At 34.7% G+C, this 26,621-nt stretch overlaps 1 long non-coding RNA gene across 6 annotated transcripts in view; it reads right to left on the bottom strand.

Annotated features, from left to right (window-relative positions):
• Window positions 1-26,621, bottom strand: part of LOC150094407 (uncharacterized) — an 849,964-nt gene that overhangs the window by 334,563 nt on the left and 488,780 nt on the right. For all 6 annotated transcript variants that reach the window (XR_016550250.1, XR_016550249.1, XR_016550254.1 and 3 more), the window contains exon 11: window positions 23,265-23,329. This is a non-coding gene — a long non-coding RNA (uncharacterized LOC150094407). The remainder of the gene's footprint in view (window positions 1-23,264; window positions 23,330-26,621) is intronic.

Here is a 26,621-nt window from a genome sequence, read left to right as displayed (position 1 = left end):
ATTGAAACAAAAATAACCACGGCTGGTAAATGGTGTATATACCGTTTCTATAACCATCACTAAACTAAAATCTCTTAAATGCAAGATGATCATTTGACAATGATTTATTTAATGAAACTATCTACAACACAGAAATCGATGTGTATCAAAACTACATGTTAAAAATAACAAAACACATTATAGGTACACTGAATCAATGAAATTACCTAAAGATGATAGTTAATCCATCACTGTCACTGGGTGTTCTTATGTAAGAAAGGTTTGCAACTAAAACGAAAACATTTCACAGTGACTGATGGCCATATTGATTTCGCCATTCATTATATAGCATGGCGGTTTCCGTGATGCGATTGCACTAAAATGTAACTTTAAAAAATAAATACCTTTATTATCTTTTAAGATATTTACTTAGTTTTTGCTTTTTAAGGCATTTTCACCTTGTCAGCAAAGCATTTAAATACTTCATTTTTCTTTAGTTTTAATGGCCTGTCTAGATGTACCGTTGTGTGTTTGTAGTGAAGGTTAGTGTAGTGTAAATAACAAATAGAAATAATTAAACATAAAAGAAAATTATACAAAATAAATAGATTGAAGGTTGAAAGAATCATAATACGATGAAAATGAGAAGAAAGAAACAAAAGTATTTCCGGTTGTAACAAAAACTATTTCGGACTCACAACTTCGAAGAAGTCTGAAGAAAGAAATTAGATAATAGAAAATGATTGATTAAATCATAAATTTAAAAGTACGCACTGGCGCATACACAGATATAACAACCATGCCTGGACAATATGCAGAAATCAAATGGGAATATCCAGCTATAAAGAAACTGTGGTGAGCCAGACAACAGAAAGAAGAGAGAGGTCGTCATATTGAAGACTATTTTATTCACTTTTACTGCTTAGAGAACTCCGTAGAAACATCGAGTCCTCAGTAGTATTAGCATAATCTGAACATTTCTGATGGAAAAGAAATTCTACAATCGAAACTGTATATCTGTAGAAATAGTCTTCAACTAAAACCATATTTTGATATAAGAGAACTGCTTATAGCCTAGTACGGAAACGAGTTCGAGTCATATTGTTATAAATCAATCAAAAAAAAATTGGCGTCGAAGTAGAAAGGTTCAGACGAATTACATTTCTCTTAACTTTTTATGTCGACCGAGAACAATCTCCAAGGTGTCGTTACTTCAGCGTAACATTAGCTTCTTCCATTAAACCCCCGAATCATAACCATCTCATCTTTCAAGAAAAGCAATGACACTTTAACTACCGTTGAAAAATTCGGTGCGAAATGCTCAAACGCCATCGAAAAACTATTCCATAAGAATGACAGAAGAGCAGTTTTGTAATGCTCTTGTTCAGATTACAGTTTTTGCAAAGTTCCTAAGTTAAACGCCTCCTGAAGGAAATTTGATTTTTCTTCGCGCTCCCATCCCCCTATAAATTAAGAATAATAATCACTAGCGAGTCGAGGACATCAGAATAGCACATGAAATTGCGAGAGACAATTCATTCATAAAATACGATCTATTCGAATTATGAGTACGATAAGTTGTGATCAACTAAGTCGTTGGAAAAGTAACAGACACCTGATTCTAAAAGAGAACTCGGGATGCGTTTTCAGATATATTCTTGTGAATAAGTTTCATTTAAGGAGGAGGGGAGGATTCGTCTACGAAACAGAGCAAATCGATTGGCGTCAAAACACATTAATTAAGTGAAGGTACAAAAGAACTGTCAACTTCTGTTTTATTTTTCAACAGTGACTCCGATTTTTAGCTGCTTAAACTAATACAAATAATGCAGACCTTTAAAATTCACAGAAGTTTATTTGTTTCTTTAAAATAAAACTTGATCGTCATGCCAATGTGAAGTAAATAACTTAGTATTGGGATTTACTAGAATTGAAGCTATCTACCGAATTTTGTTTTCGACGCGTGATCAAACTGTGAAAATCAAAATAAAAACTTATATAATTAAGCGTACATTAAATCCAACATCATTTCAAAACCGAATACAGAAACTATAAAAGTTTCCTACAAAAATTGACCACAGAACTTGCAGGAATACACTTGCCGTTAGCGAGTTGCTCTAGCTGTACGTTATAGTAAGCACAAACACTCGAAGTGCCCGTATATTCGCCTCCTATTGGTTCGTTTTGATCAAGTTTCACTGGTTTTGAGGGCTATTTCAAACTCATTGGTTTTTTGTCCGAGACCGGTGTTTAAGTAAATGCTTCTCTAAAAATTAGGCGATCCCCGGACCATTCCCTACGAGTTATCGAAAGATCGTCCAACTCAGCGTTGGTTCCACTCAGTGACAGGTTCACCCTACTACTGAGCAGAACCGCTCATATTCCAGGGAAAAGTATCCACCGACAACCCCCCCTCACGGTTAAACACTCTCCCCAGAGACTCAAAATGCTCTCTTAAGGCAAACCCCCGAAATCAAGCCCCCTCTTCACCGGGGAGCGAAATTCCTGAAGAAACCTAAGAGAGAGAGAGAGAGCAAAAACTTTCAGTACTAAGGAACTCGAAGCGTCGGAGAATTGTATTTTTGGTAAGCGAACTCTCTATTGGTGTGTAAAGTATTTACTAAAATAAAGAGCCAAAAGGTTCCACTTCGGTGATGCAAAATTATATAAATTAAATTATATTAAATGTAACATAATTTCAAAGCCGAATATACAGAAACTATAAAAGTTTCGTGCGAAAATTATTGCCATACATTTCGTCAAACAGCGCCTAATGGAACTATGAAGTATATGACAGTTTTGCAGCCAATAAGTAATTAATCACGGCTCTTTCATTGACCATTCCCTCCATAACAACCCCACCCTCTCCACGTTTGAAAATAAACGAAGAAAAATGTTTACAGATCACCTAGTTGTATGAAGAATTTTGTATTTATTAAAAACCTCAAATTACTGCCGTTCATCTACTTATTTTTATTGTTTTCTGTGGTGATTTTAAATGTTATAAACTTTCTTCCTGAGTTTAACCGTTACCCTTACTCTGTTCGTCACATGGAGATAGCATAGACCGTGTTTCTCTAAGTATCAAGTTTGGCTCCTTTGTGTGTGTGGTACTTGCTTCGTGTCCAAACACTAGTCATATATTACGGTTCTTAGTTATCTTTCGCGAAGACGATAACCGTCTCTTTATCTTCGGATGCTAGGGGGGGGGGCTTTTTTGATCACGATGGCATCTCTCAATTCTTTCTCGTGCTCAACTTTTGTGAAGAGTTTGTTGTATCAGTTGCACATAACATTGGACAAATAAACGAAGTACTGCGGTTAGAAATCAATTACGATAACGCTTATATTCCTTCACCAACTTCTATTAAACGTATGTGATAAACAGTCATTTATACATAGTGGTGTAGCAATAAAACATTTCATGAAAACAAAATAACGTAATACAGCGCATTTCTGAAACCTAGAAGGCTCAAACGATTTGCGAAAGAAATATACAGAAATATCAACGTGTTATCTAGAAAACAGGATAAAATCAAAACATAAATCATTCTATTATGTTCACAGATTAGAGGAATAAATCAAAAACAGTCCTTGCACGTTGATTAGTCCAAATACACCCCGAATAGCCGATAAGAAAATTCGATATCACGAAGCAGATTTCATCTACTCATTACGGTCCACCGCCAGACTAGACCAGTACTTAATCAGAATATCCCACTACACCGGTGTAACAACGGGGAATGCTATTGGCGGTTAATTTTCCAGCGAGCCTTTGATACAAGGCGAAATAAATGATACTGCCATTCACAGTACAAAATTTAATCTGCAGTGTTTATGAAAAGAAACATTTATTCTCTAATAACTGACTTTCCAGCTGCAGGGATTTTTTTATTTTAACCATGAGGTAATTAGTTCTCCGAATAGACGACTCCAGTTGAGTGTATGAGGGAATGGGGATAATTAATTAATGCAACAGATAAGGGAATCCGTTTACTCCAATAAGGATTGTATATCGTGAATGAAACACATCAAGGAAATGTCATGTGATTGGGTCGCTAAGAGACCCATATTATATTTATTTTGAGGCATGGCAGCACACAATCGTATTTATATCCAATTTAATTTTCTCCTTCGATTTATCATCAATGATTATTTCAACCCATCCAGGCGTACTATCGTTCCGTTTTGAACACAGCGAACATCGACTAAACAAAGTTTCTCCTGTCATCTGTCAGGGATTACGGAGAAAATGTTGCTCCAATGAACATTCCATTTTCTATTAAAATCCTTGTGAGAAGATTGAGAAAGCACTCAGGGATAAATTCTTGTCATATTTCCTTGAAAGAATACAATGAAAAGTATAAAACATATCTAAGTATGTCAATTTAATTAGCACCAAAAATGCTGACGTCTAATTAGATGGGTAATTATATATACGACTGATCTACACAGCTGATTAAATTTCTATGCAAGTTTTATTTCATTTTTTATTAGCAATCTATCCACGAACTACTTCCAACATTCCTTTGAAAATTACATTTGTGAGAAGAATACCAGTAAATATAAATAATTTTAATGGGAAATAGTTATGTTAGGATTCCTACTACGACAAAATAAACTATTGCTACAATGGCGTAGATAGTGCTTTTGCCGCCTGGGGCGATCCCTGAGTTTGCCGCTATTCTCAAGACACACCAAAAATACTACAAAAAAAGTCAAAAAGAGATAGCATTTCTGACAATCTGAGGCTTAGTCACCGTCACCGCTGGTAAGATTGGCTGGCGTTTTCGCCGTAAACTTACAAACAATATGATAAATTTGTTTAAATCTAGACTTGAGACCAGGGGTGGGCAACTTGTGCATTTCTCACGTACCAACCGAAATTTTGGGGGAACCTATTATTATTTGGTGTCTTTTAAGTATTGAGAAAACCTTTTCAAATAATCAAAAATCACACTAGAATGGTAAAATCAAAGAATATTGTAAGAGTGATTATTGTAGAGCTTGAATGAATGTAAAAATTAGTGACAGAAGTTTACTTAAAAGTCTTTCTATCCTGTTGGTTGCGTGAATATTTTTTTATTTGCACTTAAATGTAATTCTAGCTGCCATGTAAAGCCAAACAATTTAAAGACGCAATTTTTAACATCAGCAAAAGAATCAACAATAATTTTGATTTTTTTGTAGAGATCAATCAGACATAAGTTTTTTTAATTTTTCACGTTTTCCTAATATATTGCAGTGCACAATCTCTGCTGCTGCTGCTGCATCACTAATGACAATTACTTTTTATCAGGTTTATATTTTGTAGCCTTTAGAAATATGCATGCACTACTAGTTTCATATGTAAGGCTACTCCTGTTACAAGACTTAACAAAGTTCATCATTGAGAACATTGATTCACAAGAATATGTAGTTGCAAAAATTGATATTAATGTTGTTGCAAGGATGTTTAAACATACAAATGTTTCGTGAATAATATTCCAAGTTATTAGTATCCCTTTTCCCGCACTATTCTCTCTCTGTTACTCCGGTCTATCCTTTTCAATATTTTCCAAGTCAACTCTGAAGCCAACACATTTCTGCCTCAAAATTGAGCTACTTTGAAAATCAATCAACTGCATTTCAAAATCTTCCATATGTATCCACGAAAACATCTGCAAGTTCATTTGCAGATTATTTCGTGTCCCGTAGTTTAAGGTTCAATTCGTTTAAATGTTCGCAAAAATCTGTAATAAACATCAGCTTACAACACGATGTCATACATTTCTTTATGACATTTGTTGATCAGTCAAAAAGAGATTTATCTCATCCGGGCATCCAACAAATCGTTTCTGAACAAGACCTCGGCTAAGCCAATGGACATTGTTGTAAATTATTAGTCCGTTATACACCGAATCCATTTCGTTCGATAGATTCCGAAATGGTCTTTTATTCAAAACAAGTGCAGAATTGTAATTAACAACCTTGGTTACTGTTTGTGTCACTTCTTGAAATTCTTTTAAGCCAGCGTTTGCACATAAATTCTTCTCGTGTCATGTAGGATGCAATGGAAACCTGTTAGTAGATGATCAACATGTTTCCCAAAGGGAAGCAGATTTACAAATTCTGCTTCCCTGCCAATCATGCTGGGCGCACCATCTGTTGTGATGGATACCACTTTTGAAATATCAATTTACCGAATAGATAATTCGTTCCTAACTGCCTTACATATTTCAACCCCCACGCTCAGGTAGTGTTACAAGATTAATCATCTTTTTGCATAATTCGTCATCCCTACAAAATCGAGCAAAGATTGCCAGCCTAGCTGACGATATAATGTCTTTGCTCTCATCAACACAAATAGAAAAGAACTTGCATGAAGTCAAATCTCTTGTTAATTACTCTGCTTATTCCTTTCCAACTTACGTGTTCTATTCATAATTGTTTGTCTACTCAAACCATTCTTTAATGCGCTGAATAATTTTTACCTTTTCTGAAAGATTGTTAAAAAAGAATGGAGCACATTCTAGCCATGCTTCCCTAATATACTCCGCATCACTGAGTGATTTTCCACGTTCGGCAATAACTTTTGAAACCTCAAAACTAGTAGCAAATAAGTTGGAATTAGGCCTACCTGAATAAATTTCACCACAGTATCGGACTATTTTTTTTTGTCTTGCTCAGTTCACGAGAAATTAATTCTCTTTGTTATTGGCTCACTTTTGTTACTTAATTTCTTATGAACAGTTTCAAAATGTCTCTTTACAGAAGAATTATTACAAACAACTGATTCAGGACATAAAATTCATAATGCTTTACTATCTTTCTTAATCATGCCACATTTTTTCAGTCCGGTATTCTTTAAATTGTCTAATATCCTTTTCATTTGGATGTCTATGTTTCTTTGCTGGTGGGTGTGACATTCTGCTCAATCTGTAATGAGCAGGAAGCAAATAAATAAATAAATAAATATAAGGAAGTAATTAAATAATTGCTTTATTTATACAGCTTTTAACTTTAATGAAAATCAGATTATGGGATGTAAAAATGTGGACAGAGACATATAGACACTGACAAAAATTATAATTTGGACTCGATCTCATCATAATCATCTCTGCATATACCTGCAATTCAAATAAGTTTAAGCAAACTAAAAATTAGTACAATTATAAGCCGACCCACACACATGCAAAGGAAAGAGAAGGGTACGCATGCAATCAAATCATGTGCAGACAACACTTCATAATCCTGAATATTGATAATACATTTCACATGGTAGCTTTAAAAACAACTTACTGTATTTACTGAAATATAGCTGGCCCTCGCATATAACTCGCGCCACTGATTTTACTTTGCCAAAAAAAGAAACACAGCTGGGATAAAAGTGGACTAACTAATGAATCACATGTCCGCTTCCCACAGAAACTATGCTATTTAGCCTCAAACAAAACCATATGCTGCACTGGCAAACACTAAAAACTAGATGTGTGTGGGAGTCTGTCTCCCCAGCTCAAATGCAGAGCAACAATAAAAATCAACAGAAAGTGTTAAAATTCGTAAACGTGTTAAAGCTAAGAAATATATAGTGAATATTGTTATGGCACTTTCAGGTATTGAATTTGGTTGAAGAGAATTAGCATTTCAATTCAAAAATTGTCTGCTGACTTTTATCTTTGACTCGCGCGATCTTTTCTTAATACCGCACCAATCATATGCACATATCTTTACTGGCCTAGTACCATAGCTGTCTGTTCATTAGTCATTCGTGAAGGTTTGTTCATTAAGTATCTCAAGTCTTGTAAATTACTGGTAATTTTTGCTTGAAATAATGGGAAAGCAGATGGTGCTATTTGGGTAGGATGCACACAAGGAAACTACTCTCTAGGCAGGAAATAGCAATTGCAATATATGCGGAGATTTTAAGAAAAAAATTGAAAACTTTAGTTTCCCAAAATCCCCACATATATCTCGCACACCACGATTTTAACTTTAATTTTTGGGGAAAAAAGTGCGAATTATATTCGAGTAAATACGGTATGTTTATGGCAATTTAAAGGAAAATGATGGTTAAGGAGTCACGCCACGTTTGGATGCCTGACGAATGATGCAACAACTGAACTGGACAAAACTTGTACATCAGTATATCGCGGAGATATAGATGGATGTTTGTTTCTAATTTTCTTATTACTTATTGTTACCGAAATAGTTGGTAGGATTTAATTATTTATTGCATTTTTATTTGGTATCGCTGTACTTAATAAGTTAAAATATGTGTCAGCGAAGATGTTTGAAATGTATTTTTTTTATTTAATTATTTTTTAAGATGAGCTCTGGGTTGCTTGCCAGAAAAAAGTCGTTGGCGTGCCACTTTCGGCAGGCATGTTAAGGGTTGTCCATCCCTGCTCTAGACTAATCCTACATAAAGAATATAATAAATATTTTTTCAACGGTTTCGATAACGAGCCAAATGATATAAATGTGTAACAGATTAGAAAAACCTAATGATGAATCAAGCATTTTAGCATTTTTTGGGTAAAAACAAAATCATGTTTGTTAATTTTTATACACTGCATAAACGCATCAAAAGGGTTAAGCAGTTATTACTGGGGCCCTAAAATCCTGTCGATGACCTTACTTATAAGCAAAATTAGAATAAGGAAAAAAAAATACGTTTCCGCAAAAGTGTACCGAATGTGAGGTGCCCGCTGCTGAGAAGCAGCCACCACAGTATAGGCAATAAACCAATCGCCTTGCCATGTTTTATTTTTAAGAATTTGAATTATAGTATGATGGGGAAATGTAACAGTATTGTTATATTTATATTTTATTTATTTTAGTTGTAAGTATAGTTGTTAAAAACTAATTATTAAGTAATAAAAATTGCTAAGTTAACATAAATAAAAGAATCGTCGACAAATAAAATTGAGTCACAGGTGAGACCCAAAAAAGAGTCGCCCTGGGAGGATTCCCCCCCCCCCCCCCCCCGATACGGCAATAATTGCTAGGCAGCAAATAGAACATGTTTTTATGAAAAGGGGAACTAACTAACATTTAAATTATCTTTTCCCTTAGTTGTTTACTTTGATTATAAAACTGCCGAAGTAAAATTATTCACTTCAGTTCTGCTGTTTATTTTAACTGTCATTTACTTGACACAGAGCAATGCTAAACTGCTCTAAATTGGGCGTGAAAATTGAAAAAAATTATTACCGAACATAAATCGTAACTTTTTTCAATAACGCAGCTTACTACTTAGAACAGTGAATGACCAGAGCTAAACAACATGAAAATAAAGCAGCCGAGGATGAAAAACAAACAAAAAGGGCTTGAAAGTTCAGGAAATGGCTTGTTCGTGTCAACGGAAAACAAAGCAATCAGCAATACTCCCAAATGTCTATCACGTTCCACATCCATTTTTCTTATTTGCTGCAAAATGCTGACAGCGCTTATTAGGAACGTGCAGAGTGAAGAATTGAGAAATACAACCACAACTTCCAGGATGTTTCACCTCTTATTCCTAATATATTACTCAATTCATTTCCTTAACGAACAAGTCTTTTTCATCTTCCTGTAAAGTTCTGTTTCTGATTTCTCTTTTGCAAATTTATGATAATGTGTAAACAGAAATAAGGTTGTGTTATATAAGTCATATAATAAATGTAACTGAATTACTTACCGTAGTACTGAAGAATTACAATGTGATGAAGCCAAACAAAATTATTTCACGAATAAAAACGTGGGTTACGATGACCAACTTCCAATTCTAGCAGAAAGTTTGATATTAGGAGAGGGATGTGACCTATTATTATGCAATACTATTTGTATTATAAACATACAAATGATGTTATAATTTTTGACGTTAAATTTAATTTTTTTTCATTTTTTAAAATCTTTAAAATTGCAAACTTACACGCTTTTCATGCTTTTGCAAAATAAATTTAGTTCATAAAATTGTAGATCTATGAAATAAATGTTTTATCTTTCTTTTTCACTTCAAATTAATTTAAAGAAATATGTCTTCACTCCTCATAACATGATTCATCGGGAATGTGTGAAAAATAATAACTAATCGCAATTTAGGATGTAATATATCACAATGCAATTGCTTGATATGAATGAAGCTAAGTATGTAATATTTTGGAACTATCTCCGCCATACTTGATTAATTTCTTATCTACTATGTATGTAGGATATGATTTGTATGTGCAGTGTCAAAGGATCAAACATATCATTTAACATAAAATGAAGTTTATTTACTAGTCTTAGTGTTCATGGTAAATTTTGAAGAGGATATAATGGGAAGTAAATCTGTTCATAAAAAGCAAATCTCTCTCACATTTGGAATATAATTCTAAGCAATTTTCTTGTTGAAGTTGGAGATTTCTCTATTTCTCTCACATATCGTAGATATCTTCCGACAAAGACAAACTATCCGTTTTCTCAAATACCATTTTCAGCATGCAATACCTGAGGACAAGAAACGCGTTCAATGAAGCCTTCTGTGTGTAACACAAACCATTTATCACACAGGTTAAATCACGTTTGCACGTCCTCGAGACGCATCTTCCGACAGTTGAGTGCGATAAAACTATGTTTGATCAGATGTTGTAGAGTGTTCCATAGGCACACCTGGGCCTCTGTAAAGTTTCATTAATCATGTTAACAGCACAAAGTAACGCGATCCGCTTGCAAAACACCCAAGAATTAGGTACTCTGCTGCAGCTAAAAAGTGAAATCCCAATCCTAAGTTATTTACTTCACATTGGTATGATGATCAATTTTAAAGTTTTATTTTATATAAATAAATACAATTCTGTGAATTTTAAATGTTTATTTTTATTAGTTTATTTTAAGCAGCAAAAAATCAGAATCAGTGATGAAAAGTGAAGACCACATATCCTATCGATTCCAAAAATGTTGGATATTTTAAAAGATCCTTTGGACAAGAAAAAAAAAACGAATTCAGAAGATTTATTTATATAACCCTTCTGCATAGACGGTTTGTTTTCCCGTTTTGCACAATAACCGATAAATATCGCATAAATTAGAAAACTTAACATTGTTCCCTTTTAGGTCTGTTAATGGTGACTCTCTGCAAATTCCACTGGCAAATGCGAAGGTCGATTAGACAACTGGAAATCATGATTTTCTTCGTAGTATATAAAAGAAGGGAGGAAAGTAGGGGGAAGCCAATTCACTTCCATGACCACGAAATATCTGCAACTTATATGAAGTTGGGCAATTTTAATGTAAATTTGTTGTGCGCAATTTGTGAATATTTATTTTTATTAAACTGTTTAAACTAAACATTTTTGGTGGTTTTATAATTAAAATACAAACTTATTTAATACTGACCATTTTGAAACAAACTTATAATATAGCCTACCAGTTTCGCCAGCAGACTGTCTGGCATTTCAAGGCGTTTACCGAAAGACATAAAAACTAGTAAATTCAAATTGAAAGGAACATAAAAAAACTTTGGAAACCAACTAGTAGCCAAGGATATACGTTCGCTTGACAGAGAGGACTTATTGTTCTTATTCCTTATCACGCATGCGTGTTTGTTGAAACACCCATGCGTGATAATGTTCAAGCATCTTGCAAACTTATTAAATAATAAAATAAAATCAACAGAATCCTATATCAAGAATAGTCAACATTTTGTGAATAAACTCCAAGCTATTAAGATTGCACCAACAGATATGCTAGCCAGTCTAGATGTTGTATCCCTTTTCACCAATGTACCAGTAGAAGAGGCAATGAACTTCATCCAAGATCTCTTTCCTCTAGACATCACACAGATGTTTAGACACTGCCTTCAATCTAATTTCTTCAAGGTTAACAACACCATACACCAACAATTAGAAGGCCTAGGAATGGGAAGCCCACTATCACCATCTTGTGCAGACCTTTTCATGGAAAAACTTGAAAAAACAATTCTCTCCACAATCTCCCCCAGACCATCTACATGGTGGAGATATGTTGACGATATCTTCATTATATGGCAAGACAGCTTAGAAAACCTAAAATCGTTTGTGGATAAAATCAACTCAATACATAACAAGATAAAATTCACTCTGGAAGTGGAAAACAACACCTAACTCTATTTTTTAGACATCTTGATAAAGAAACTATCAAACAGTGTTAAATTATCTCTTTACAGAAAATCCACAGATACTGGAAGATATCTTCATTATACTTCAAACCATCACAAGACACACAAATTGAGCATTATGCACATGCTGAAATATGGCCAGAAAGTTTATATCAGAAGAGGAGGATACAGAGACTGCACTCCCACTAATAGCCAAAAAATTATCACAAAATGGATATCCTCAAAACATCATCACAAATATCTATACAGTAACAACCCCAGACAAGAAGAATCACACTCCCTGCACATTTCTACTGTAGTGTTCCCTTTCATCAAGTCAATTTCTTATCAAATAGCAAGAATACAAAGAGCCTACAACATCAGAGTGGTCTTCAAACCAACCACCAGCATCAGACAAGTTTTAGGATCCCCAAAAGATAAGGTGCCTTTCTACAAATATCCAGGAGTATATTACATTCCCTGCTCTTGTGGTCTTGCCTACATCGGACAAACTTCACTGAGTTTAGAAATCAGACAAAAAGAACAGGTTGGTGATGTATACCAGAACAGAAGTATCTCTTCCGGCTTAGCACACCATTTCTGTACGTCTAACCACACGATAGAGTGGCAAAACAGCTCCATGCCATTATTTTGATGATGACTACAGACATCGTTTATTCAAGGAAGCCACAATAGTGTCAATAACCGGCGGAAATGTCAACAGAAATCAAAGAAATCTGATGAAGAAGTGTAAACGTTAGGAGATTATAATAATACAAAGAAAAAAAATCGATAACTGCCACATTCAGACTTTTTTCCTCCTTCGGTCTTGGAGAAGAAAAACTATATAAATCTTACGGACAAGTGCATAAAAAGGTGAAAAAAAAAAGTTGATTTATTTAAGCGAAACTTCAGTTTGGACAAAACTACTTTCTAATTAATTATATTAAAAATGTCAGACGAGGAGATTAACTTATTGCTTAGTCCTCTGTATAAACAGAAAACAACACATGAAAGTTAATTCCAGAATGCCTCATTATATGATTCGTGCACGCACACTTTCTGATTTTTGTCTTATAGACCAAACATTCCTCTAAACTATTCTACCAGAAAGCCTTTGAAAATCTTGAATGAGAGTGCGATCTCACTTGATATTCGATCTGTTACACGTTACTGTCCGAAACCAAATACCACTGCAGCTTAAGCATATTTAACCAGGTTGAAATTTCAGCTGATGTGAAATCGGTCATCTCTAGCTACCGTTTTAAGTCAATCCATACCAGTGAAGAAGAGAACACAACACATTAGTCATATGGATGGAAAGGAACGTGTTTTCGAGACGGTAGGACTTCAGCATGCATGTAGTAGTAGTGAATTTCATCTCCTACATTCAATGCTATGGTGTGTTGCAAACTCAAATTCAAAATAGATAACTACTCGGCGAATTAGTTCGTTTACGGTCTCACTCTCCAAATAGAACACTGAAGTGACGAAAGCATCATTTAAAAAAGGGATGGGAGGAGGAGGGTAGAATCAATATTTCATTCTATAAATGACATGGAATCTAATCTAATGAGGAAAACATAACCCATGTAGCGCGCGCGCGCACACACACACACAAAGGAGCTGCAAATAAGTTTTAAAAAGTGGCTGGTATAAATAACACAGACTTCACATTCTTGAAAAGATATTTCCATATAAGAACACATTAACATTCAAGAAATATTTACTAGTCAAATATCCGAAGAGCAAGCATTTCAACTTCCAAATTTGTACTCGTTACCGCTACGATTATGAGGTAATGAGGTATGATGAAACTACTATACTTTACACAAAGCGTGTTTAGCAACATGAATACCGGCTGCACTTTTCTGGGTGATCTGCGTTTATTTCAAAAACTGAAGCTTGCGATAATGACTGTGTGTTGTACCCTTCACAATTTATCCTCAACGGAAATCGCATCAGAATGATTTTTTCCACTTCTCTCTCCTAAATTGGATTACCTTGCAAAACTGGCAGAGCATATTCAGTCAACAGACATACTAGTAAAACGTCAATAGTTGCTTCTACAAACTAAAACGAAACCTCCATTGAAAAAGGTCAAAAGAAATAGCATAATGCAACAATTTGCTTTGAAAAGCTAAACCAACGGACAGAACTCAGAGATTAATTCGCTTTACAGATTCCAATATGGAGTGATGCCTGTTGATGATAGTTAACAGCAAAATGTGGTGATGATGATGATGGAACTTGCCCATGAGATAGCTATCCAAATGAAACTTGTTGGATTCATATCGAATCCTTTTCAAAAAAGAAATAATAATACTTTCAGTTATTATAAAATAAACAGCGTATGTAATTTCGCTACGCGATTTAGTGTTTTATGAATAGCTTTTTGAAACCATTCAAATCATGTGCTGAAATATTTGTTTATTATTTACCCACCAGTTTGCTGCTAGCAAACTCGTAAGCACCTTTTATCAATGACGTCATTCATTACGGTAACTCCGATGTTTCTTTGATTCATCAGCTGCCTCTTACATACACAACAGAGAATGAGAAGCGTAATTAAATATATAGTAGCGCCGTCTGACGGCGACTGTGGCACAATGTCTGTATTATTTCGCCTTCATGTGATGGGTACGCGATATGCTCGACCATTTCAAATTTGATAATCACTACGCAGCTTATTTCTTTAGAGTGCTGGTTAATTTGATGGAGAGTCACTATCTCAATAGCAAGGTCGGCATGACCTGATAACAGTTTCACTTTTCTTCCATTCGCCGTGCAAGGAAATGACACAATCAAAACCATCAAACCCTCCGTTGTTATACGAATTTTCAGATTTTTTTTAAAAATTATTCCCTCGTCAATATTCTTCTCACCATTAGCGACACATCTATGCAAATACTTTTGTTATTTCATCTTTCTCTTCAAGTTTGCAGTCAGGAATGAAGGTAGATAACATTCCAGCAATGAACATGCTCATTAAAGCAAGCATATGATAAAATTGCACGATGAAAACTTTATTACAGAATATGGAAACAGTTTACGGATAACAGAACAGGGTGTTTCAAGTGCAAAAGTTTAAAGGGTGAACGATATAATTCTGAAATCGCGTAGCCAACAAAATGTTTACGATCTAAGCTAAGTGCTGTCGTAATATTTAATTATATAAAAGACACGGACTACGAAGTTTGTGTGCGCTTTGATTCACTTCTCTATTCTGCTATTGGGCATTTTGAAACGTTAGTTTTGTTCATCGACAAGTTTAACTGAACAACCAAGCTTTTAATTCTAATAAGAATATAAAACATTTTAAACAAATCGCGTACACACGGCATTGATATATGTTAAATATCCGGCATGTCTCGTGTTTGGAGTTGACAGAGAAAAAAAACGTAGATATAAGTTCTAGGCGTAAATTTTCATGGGTGGGAGGGGAACATTCTCCCCTTTATGATCTCAGTTAATCCAGCCATCATTTGGAAAGTAACAGAAATATTCAAAAGGATGCGGCAGGGTCGCATTTAAAAGCTTTTGTTTTTCCAGTTTATGTAACGCGGTGGTTCAGACCCTTCAGGTGTATTAATGGCGAGTAAGTGGTTTCAGCTGCGAAAACGAGTAGTTTGTGTCTTAATTTACACATTACTAACTGAAATGGTCCCCAGCGATGTTTTTGTCATTTGCTATAAACGTTTTGTTTTTCGTACAGGTTCAGAGAAAACTAATACTAAGTCGATGGTAGATTATCAAGAGGTACTATGGAGACTAGTAAATTATAAAACATTTAATCTTACTTGATAAACTTGTCTCAGAAAAAAAGGTGTCTGGTATTAATTCCACATTCTTCCTCTCACTTATACATCTCCGTTCCTGATTAAAAGGAATAATGAAAAGAATTAAAGTGGGTCTGGTAGGCAGTTAAATTCTCTTTAAATGATTTAAGACATTCAAAAGGTAATTCTCCCCACCCCCTAAAAAAGGAAGCATGCACACACACAGAGAGGGGGGGGAGAGATAGTCTGCATATGTATGTGTGAGAGAGAAGAGATAAACGCCATGCCTACAAATCGCAAACAAGCTCAAAAGATAAAATACGGAAAAACCATCAAAATGTTTGTAAAACTTCATTACAGCAAACTGAAAAATGCGATCAACTATAGGGAAAACGAACATAAGGAGTTTCATTATTATTTATTTATTTTTATTTTTTTTATAGGGAGTATTGTAAACAGTTCATAGTTTCAGTTACCAGCAAAGTAAACTTAAGAGACATCAGAAACAATACACGCTCAGAATATTAAGCTAAGTCTTAATAATTACTAATCGTTTTGAAGTTTATCTCGCATCCTTTATGAAGCAAAGACTACAGAACAGAAGTACACCTTTCTGTTCTGTAGTCAATGAAAAAGCAATCCTGTTTTAAAAGCTACTGTTTAACATGTGATCCTGACATTAAATTCATTGGCAGTTAACATGCAGGTTCCAATTTCTTTTTAGTAGTCGATTGTAACTAGGAAGGAGCACGCAGACATCCCTTTATACCAGTGAGTCAATTTTTAAACTTCTGAATTTGATTAAAGAATGGACTGCATTCTTCTTCTTCCTGAATGAATGGGGTGGCGTTACTTTTGCGAAAGAGAATTGAAATAGCGATCCTTCACCTTAAAGAGAAAGTATTAGTGCACTCAATTCAGAAGATATTTCTCAAACATATCTTGCTTTTGTGGGTGGTTACAGCGTTATATATGCCAAAGCCCATTGTATATTCAACTGGATTATATTACGAAATAAATATTTCGTAATATGATCCAGTATTTCGTAATATGAGCCGAGAAGAGATTTCTGGAGTGTTTTTATACCAAGGGCTAGCTGGCTCAAATATATTATTTATTATACTATTTGCTTTAACAAAATTTGATATTTTAATGTTTGTATCTTTTACATCTTTATAAGTAGCATCCCAGATATTTGAAAGTACTTACTTATCTGATATTTTATTATCTATCAGTATTTTACTTCTCATTGGGTTTTCTCCTTTGAAAGCTATTACGTTTCTTTATTTTTGATATTCTCACATTATACTGTTCTGAAATTTCATTGAATGATTTTGCTGATCTCTGTAGATTATCTTCTGATGTAACTAATACAATTTGATCATCTGCAAATAATAGTGTATCCCATCTTTATTTGTGGTTTTCTTTGTATACCAAATGGGTTATGCTCTTTCCATATTGTTATAATTTTATTTATACATTAAAAAGCAGAAGTGATAGGGTACATCTTTGACATAATATTCTCGAAATGTCTTTGTATTCTGATATTTGTTCGAATTTCTCTGCTATTTTATTTCCTGTATATTTCATGAAGAGACTAAGAGTTGGTTTGGTATATTTATATAGGTTAATTTTTAAATAACTTTTGTCTATTAATTTTATCAAAAACGTTTTCATAATCAGTAAAGGGACAAGTGTTTCTTTTTGGAATTCTCTTCTCGGCTCATATTGAGGAAAATTGAGTATGCAACATCGGCCTTTTCACATTCATTCTGTTCTAGTAGTTTGCCACAACAGTACTGTTTAGTTTCTCTTTTAATATGACTGCACATATTTTGTAACCTGCATTGGGCCGACTAATTCCCCTTTGCTTATTGCACTCCTCTTTATTTCCTGTTTTTTTTTTATAAATTGGATAAACAGTGATTTTGTTTCCAACAGTATGGAGTTTTTCCAAAACCCATACCGTGTTTAAAAATGTCAGAAGTCTTTCATAAAAAATTTTCACAATTTTTAACGAAAGACTTTAAATTGAAAGAATGCAGTTTTGTACACTTCCATATTTATAAACTTCTCCTGGTATTTTCCTATTTTTTTAGTTCTCACATCGTAATATTTTGTGTTAGATCATTCTTTGTTGTATAAAATTTTACTTATCATCATCCAGAGATTTTGAAAATAAGTTGCCAATTTTTCTAAACCAATTGTTTCTATTTTTACCTTTTATTTCTTTGTTCTTGTATTTTATAGGTTTTTGGTTGCGACTTAGTTAAATCCTTTTCTAGTTCTGTTACAAAACTGTTCCATCTGTCTCTCTTCCTTACTTCTCGTTTTGGCATTGTTCCTTTTGTATTCTACTGTCTTGGCTTTTCTTTCCACTGTGTTGGAATTGAGCTATTTCTGATAACTCTTTTTGTTTTTATTATTTTTCTATTTCTTTCTGGTTTCATAATCCTCATTTTCTATTCCATTTACTCTTTGTTCCTAAGCTTTCTGTCTCTGCTTTTTTTCAGAATTTGTTTCAAATTTTTCCATTCCTCTCCACTGTCATTTGATTCCTGTATGGATTATGTTTTTAAATCAGTGCATTTCTGATATTGTTGCCTATTATCTTACAATGAAGACATTTTGTAATTTGGTTGATAATTATTTTGTACTTTATTTGTTTTTAGCCATTTTTGGTTTAAATTGATTTTTTCAAATAACCATATAATGATCAGAGTTTAATTCAGAGCCGCGATATACTCTCCAATCTAGGAATAACTCGGCTAATTTAAAGTTTGCGATAATGTAGCCAATAACTGACTTATCCTCTGGCTGACCGTGTATATTTATGAATTTCTTTATGTTTAAATACCGAGTTCATTATTCTCCTATTATTATAAATGGCAAATCAGTTTATGACCATTTTGATTACATGCATCTTCGCCAAATCTCCTTATGTCTGTTTTGTATTTTGTGTTTCCTATTCTGGCATTAAATCCCCTGCTAGTAGAAAATAGTCTGTTTTATTTGTTTTAACTTTGATTCTTTGTAAAATATTTTACTGTCTTCTTTCCCTTCCTTTGGTGCAATCCTCCGATTGATATGTGACCTCTTAATGTTTTGAGTTTAATTTCTATTACTTTTTCAAGTCCAGTAGTTATAATATAGTTCGTCACAGATTTGTGTATCATTAACATTACCTGCTTTTGCACTTTCTTCTTTTTTACTCCACTGTAGATTTGTATATCATTTTTTTCTTTCGTATCTTTTGCTTTTTCTTTGTTTTGTAACTATACATAGCTTTACATTGGCTTAGTTTAGTTGTTCATCAAGTTCCTCATCTTTGTGTGTGATGCTCCTTACACTCTTAATTACGATTTTCATTATATGTTCCTTCTTCCAGCTTCGATTACCTTTTTCTGAATCATGGTCGTTTCTCAGACAGTCCATCCAGCTTTTCGTTGGCTCAGACTTGAAAGTATATTCAATTTTCCCAGGAAGGTTACTAGTCTTTCGCTGGGTAAGTACAGAGGAAAGGTTGCTAGCTAATGCCTCCGGACAAGGAATTTTAAAAGGATTTGCTCTGTTACGGTTATACCACCCATACCCGGTTGCCAGTGCCTGGTTTGTACTTTTAGAACAGAGTGAACTACGAGAAATCAGCATTTAAGGTTAGCTTTTTATTTTATGAAAACCGTGTAGTAATAAGGTTGGATGCAGTGATTTCAAATATGTTCACTAAAGATTAAGTTCTACATTCTCTTTTAAAACGTTGACTTAAAATGAATCACCTAGTTTCGTGCTCCTTTAACTCTCCAAGGTTAGTAGATACAATGTGTCATAATCATACCACTCTTTCCACTAATAAGGTTTTAACGCGTAACAAAATTAATTCAGAAACCTACAGCCACTAAACCTTATTATCAATCCCAATGAGTTTACAATGAGTCAGACTTGTTTCAGATGAACAAATTTCTAACACCTATTAATACTAACAGCAACTTAAAAAGAGCTGTTTGTGCGAAAAGGATGGGAGTGCAACTATTTCTGATCATCAATAAATGCCTATCGACAAAATAAACTAATAACAAAGTTTTATATGCACGCCAAAATTTCCAAACGGTTTTGCGCCAGACAATGGCAAACAATTATGGAACAAGGATTTTTTTTGGTACTGAGGCATGAGGTTTATGGTGCATGACATGTGATCGATGGTGCTGTCAGAGCCTTTTTTGTGGGTGTGTCACGACCATTAATTTCTTTCCTCATTTTATTCGTTAAGGAATAGACATGTAATGAGGATGAATCATCTCCTACAATCTTTCTCATACTCCATCACTAATCCACTCCCTCGTGGAAAATTATAACATTGGTAAATTACAGAGTACACCGAAACCTAATGACAAGGTGTGTCTCAAGATATTGGGAATGTATTTCTTTATTACTTGTTCTATTTCTACATACCATTATTATTCCGGTCGAATTTAATTACTACTATCACAAATCATATTTCCTGAGGGGAACAACAGATCAAGGTTTTCACTACTCTGCAATGAAGTTCGTGTTCAACTAACTTATATTCTCTCTCTCTTTATTGTTCAATAATGAAAACGAGGTAAATAGACTCATTTTCTTTATATGCGTGTATATACAGTATCACAAAGGAAATTCCACTCTTTACAAAAAATGATTATTATAACAACACCGATTCTTTCTTCAAATGACTACTGTATATTAGACAGCGTAACCATTTTTTTTCAATGTGTGTGTGTGTGTGTGTGCTGACAGAGAAGATGGAATTGAAGAGTTACTTGAAGTTCATAAGAATGGGCGATAACCGATAAGGTAAATAGAAACATTTAAGAAATGATCTATTGAGTTCGTTATTAACCTATTGTGCATCACTAGTAATACAGATGTAAAATACTTGCAACGCAGACATGCTGTGAGGGGCAAATGAAAAAAAAAAGTTAACACTAAAAAAGGCTGAACTTACTTCTTACGATTCAATACAAGAATTGAATTAATAATTTCTGATTATTAATTCAGTTCTGCTACAACAGAACTGAATTTGCAATGTTTCATACGTACGTACACTCTCCACTTCATGTTATGACCACCATTCAATTTTCTGTAGGTCATCTATCACTCATCGGTCAGAACTGTAGCTACTCAACACGCATGGATTTTGGCACAGTGCAGGAAATGTTTTGTACCATTTACTCAGGAATGTTTTCTGTAGGTTGCACGAATTTGAGATGAAGGACAACCGTTATCTTGCTAGAACATACCTCTGATAACAGGGAATGCAGTCACGATGAAGTGATGTGTCTGATCAACCACAATGTATAAGCACTCTAACATTCGAAATATGGCGTATCGCTGCCAGAGCTCCTAGAGATTTCCAGGAAAACATTATCTACACCATAATGATTCCATTCCATCAAGTTTTTGCTGTAGCACGACATTGGCGTGATTCCTCGTGTCAGGTTTTCGACTAACCCGCTGCTCATGTGGCACAGCTGAACACGGGATTCATCAGAAAAGCCAACTTTTCACATAAAATCATAGACGTAGGATTGATTATTGGTATCTTGACTGAATGTCTACTTCGAAAGTAACTATGGAAATGGGCAAGATGGACACTGTACGTGAAATGTGCCATTCGTTCCCTTGTAAATTCTACAGTCAGCAGCTCCAATTTTTCCTTTCTGGACTTGCACAAGGCAAGACAACCTGCGTTCACCACAATCATCGAGGAGGCTTTGCCGTCCGGCAGTTACTGTTCTCGGCAGTCTAAGATACTGGCAGTTTCCTGGATGCTGACATCTTTCAACAGGGTCCCCCATAATCACACATTTTTTTTAGTTTGTTGGATCTCCTCCATTGCCCATGTAGTCAGCAACTTGGCATGAATAGTGCGTTTCCGCGAGGGTGAAAGCCTTGTGAAGTTCTTACATGACCAGCTAATTCCTCATCTGAAAATGACCTTATAATCTGATGTGTGTGTGTGGGGGGGGGGGATTGAACCTCAGAGTTCACTAACGCTTTTTATTCCCTAATAGGGAGAAGGTAAGGCCGTTTTAACCCTAGCTAACTTTTAGAGACTGAGGGGCGGCAGTCTGATTTCCAATCGTATCCAACCAGAGATAACTGGCCAAGAATATCACTAATTAACACCAAGTTAAATTACAATAATGAAATTGTCACCATAAGATTACAGCATATTTTTCACTTCTAAAATAGAACTTTAGCGTGCACTGGGCGATCATGTTATCTGTTTATTTATTTATAAATAAATAGATCACATGATCGCCAGCTCTCAGCAACACAGCACGTTGTTAAGAGCGAAAACAGGCTGACTACTTAAACACCTGATATATGCAAGCAGAAATTATTGCCATTGAAACAGAAACGTAATGCCACTTTCCTGAACTAAAAACCTAAATTATTTTATAATAGGGAGAGAAATATTCATTCTTTAAATTAATCTGAATATTTGAAATATTTCTGAAAAACTTGTGCATAAATTCGTCTTATGTACAGTTTATTAAGCTAAACATAAGACCGCACGAACATGCAGAATTCAGTGGAAATACTTGTTCCTTTGGAGTGATTTTAAATAATGTTTGTAATTACTCAATATTCAGTAATTATTTTACAATTCCAAGGAATAAACCTGAATAAAAACCCTTTAATTGCTAATTTTCTGCGCTATCTAAAAATTGTTTCACTTAATGATTGTTACAGTGGCATATTAGATGCGATATAATCCGTATTCCCTACGCATGCGCACACAAAGTCTTCTTAAAAACGCTAGTTTAATAATACATCCAAAAACAGTGGTATTATAAATTATCAATGGATTAATTTTACTTCCCATTGTGGCTTCTAGGCGTGGTTTGTTTCTAAACTAGAGCAGCTTCTTTAATAATATTCTCAAGTATATTTGTCACTTTCTTCTCCCAATACATCTTCAAAATTAAGTGTCGAATAAATTAGATTTTCTTCGACACTGCATGCATCAATGCTGTAAAAGAGTACACCAAACGGTTGAAAAATATTTTAAAAACTTTGCAAACAACGTATTAGTAAGTGGAGCATCACTGATTTTCTTTACCATTTCATTAGAAGAAGGAATATAATAGATTGCATCATCTTAGTCTGAGATATTTCCTTATCACGTTTGATTTTTATTAGTTTATTTCATTAATAATCAAAATAAGAATGGTTCATAGCAAGTATAATTCAGTGTGATGATTTTCTAATGAAGGAAGAAATTAAATCCGCCCTGCAGAATAATAACTTTGCATTAGGGAAGTTTTTGTTTTCATGATCTCGAGTGTATTTATTGTTTATTCAGAATATATCAAAGCTGTTTTGTGGTCCCTCTTTATGAGCATTAAATATACATATTAGTAAAAATGGTAAAGGAAACATACCTCAAACTTTCGAAATAATCCTGATACATATCGAAGGATTGCTCAGGCTGTGTTTTCGCAATGATCTGAAAGAAGATATTTGCATTAGTACAGCAGACAAGAGTTAAATATACAGATCTGGAATATTTATCTTGAACGTAATCTTAAAAAAAGGGTTTTTATATTAAAAAGAACTTAACATTAAGTTATTTTCAATATCATTGATTTTTAATGCCAGTATTTTTTGGATATTTGGTTCGATACTACAGTCGGCAATATTCAAAGTAGAGCTCAACGGTTTAAATCGTTAAACAAGTTTGGCTCGATGCTGCTGTCAATAGTTCTTTAAATATCAGTTTTCCGTTCCTCCCCTTTTTTAAAGAATAAACAGAGCAAGACCTTACGAAATTTTCTTCACTTGGTGCTGCCTAGGTATGGCTGCGACCGAAGAGACCTCAATAAATGTAGAAATCATTCTAAGCAGTGACCCTTACCTTAATGCATAGTATTATGCATGATCGAAAAAGTTGTTCTTTGCATTATGGGATGCTATATTTCTGACTCTTCTACAGGTATTTTCATGATCAGTGCTCCAAAGAAGTGACAATCGCATTCCTCTGCTTTCTTTTTTTTTTTTTTTTTTTTTTTTTTTGTTAAAACAAAACCAGCATCCACCAAACTTTCCTTGTCAGTACAACTGCACCCAGATCCTGCTTGCTTTCTTCCTCTTTATTCCGTCTACCTATCTCTCTCCTCGAACAAGCTTTTTCATAAATTGTTTCCCAAAAACTATATCCATATCCTCCATTTTTTAAAAAACGTTTTGAACTTCTTTCCAAACCATCACTTGCTCATACACTGCATTGATATGCTATTGATTCTTCTACCTCTCATGTATGAATTCGACATATATATATATATATATATATACATATATATATATATATATATATATATATATATATACGTTAAGGATACCAAGCTATTTTAAACCTGGTTTTATTCCATTTCCCAAGTAAGCAAACAGACAAGTAAGTCAAGTTTGCGCCTGCAAGTCTAGGTGACCCTCACACGTAGTGCAAGTCAAGGCAACTCAAGGAGAATTTTATTTAATAAGGTTAAAACACCTTATGGTAACTTGTTCTGATAAAATACTTATAAGCTCTGTATTACTAAAATCTTGACTCCCACTGATGAGACCTCAATAAAGGTCGAAACCGGTCTATGTAGTGACACCCCCTTGCCTTTAATACATAGCATCTTACATCTCCTCCAGGAGATGTGCTTTGTATTAAGGGTAAATATTAAGAATAGTGAGCAGAGCTAATCCACCTTTACCACGAGTTGCCTTGACTTGCACTATGTGTAGGGTCACCTAGACTTGCTATACTTGCAGGCGCAAACTTGACTTACTTGTTTGTTTGCTTACTTCGGAAATGGAGTAAAACCAGGTTTAAAATAGCTTGGTATCTTTAACATTTATTATACCCAAGGTAAAATACTTTCTACACACACACACACACATATATATATATATAAACACACACACACACACACACACACACACACACACACACACACACACACACACACACAAAATATACCAATACTCCTGTTTTATTTATAAGTAAAATCAGTGTTTATTTAAGTACTTTAGATTTGTAAGCTTTAGTAACTACCATTGTATATGAAAAATTAAGAAAGGTTTCTATCACAACATTCCAAAACGATGTCCTGTGGGCTCCAAAGTAAAGCGAGAACCAATAGGGCTATGAAAATGTTTACTTATTTAAAAATTCAGCTATTACTTTATGTTAGTAGTAATCCATATTACATATGAACTTATATAATGGATTTCACAGTTCTGTATTCCGAAAAAGCAACGAATTAATTGTTTTATTTATTTGTTTATTTTTATATATTAACCAAATATATGAGAGATCACTAGCCCTATAACACTAGTGCTGTGTGCGGACAAGTGATTTTGGAGAAAGAATCTGTCAATCTCTTATAGAGTCGGTGGTCATAGTCATTGACAACAATAATAATAATAATATAAGGAAATCTGTTCCAAGAATAGAGGTAGCTGAATGAAAAAGAACTGAATTGGAACCTGATAAGTTAATCAGGTTCTAATCCGCGATGATACGCGAATGGATTATAACTAGTAGCTCGTGTCCCCACACACAAGCAGAAAAAGCGGCGAAATGGTGGTGGTGGCAGGAATGGTGGAGCTGTGCCCATGAAACAATCATTAACAAATTTGGAAATAGGACATGTATGAAAAAGTGTTGGGAAGAGTTAGTGAGAGAGGGGTCATCAAATAAGCGAATGGGTTATCTCCTCTGAACACCATATCATGCATTCTTAAGTCCTTGGTACACTACTCCAAACGAGAGAGCAAAGTAGCACTGGAATTTTGAGGCTGAACAGGGAATAACAGTATTTAAAGTCATGCAGGTGCGAAGATATATTTTGAACGAAAGAGGCCATCAAGTTCTCTGAAGGCTATGAACGAGATGCAGTATGGTAAAACCAGTCAACGTGTGCATCATTCCAAGAAGAGAAAACCAATCCATCTGGAGATATAAACATCAGCAAACGCAAGGAGCGTAGTGGAATCTTCTTTCCCAGGTATAACGCAGGTCTGTATTTAACATTAAAATTCATCCTGTAGAAGAACAGAGACAATGACAGGATTCAAGACACTGATTAGAGATCACGAAGCTTGAATCATTTGAGCATTACAATGCCTTCCAATGAAGATAAATGGAGCGTACAGCCAAAAATCATGACGAGATTTAGGGTTAGTGAAAGATGGTTATTAACGTATGCAGTTACAGCAGAGGCCTAGGGAACCCTGCCACTGTCCCAAAAATTTTACTAGAGGAGATCATTCATAATGACACTCAACGAACGTTAAGGGGGAAATGCACATTGCGTGGGACAGGAAGCACATCACAAAAGGTAGCGTGACAGACCCAATCACACACTCCGTAAACGTTAAGGACAACCACTTGTCGTTCTCCAAACTTTATCATGACTTGGAAAGGTCTGGAGAAACTCCGTTATTTTCGACAGGATTGATTTGATAGCAATGGGTCAGTGTGATTGCTGACTTATCTCTTCTTAGAGATAGACTGGATAAAGGCTTACCTCCATGCTGTCGGGTAGATGTCACATGAGTATGTCAGCTTGTCTAGACAATACTGGATGAGTATCGATACCGGAGTATGTCATAAGCACAATCGGGGGGGGGGGGATGCACCAACTGGCGAGGATATTTTTAGTAAGAATAATGAGAATTTTTCATGCTCTTTTGGCGAAAGTAATGAGCGGATGCAGCGAGATATTTGTGGCACAGTGGTGGGAAGCGAT

This window comes from Typopeltis vanoorti, chromosome 22 (assembly GCF_054136105.1).
Source record: "Typopeltis vanoorti isolate ZY-2024b chromosome 22, IOZ_Tvanoo_1.0, whole genome shotgun sequence".
NCBI lineage: Eukaryota > Metazoa > Arthropoda > Arachnida > Uropygi > Thelyphonidae > Typopeltis > Typopeltis vanoorti.
This window is presented reverse-complemented; position numbering and strand designations above follow the sequence as displayed.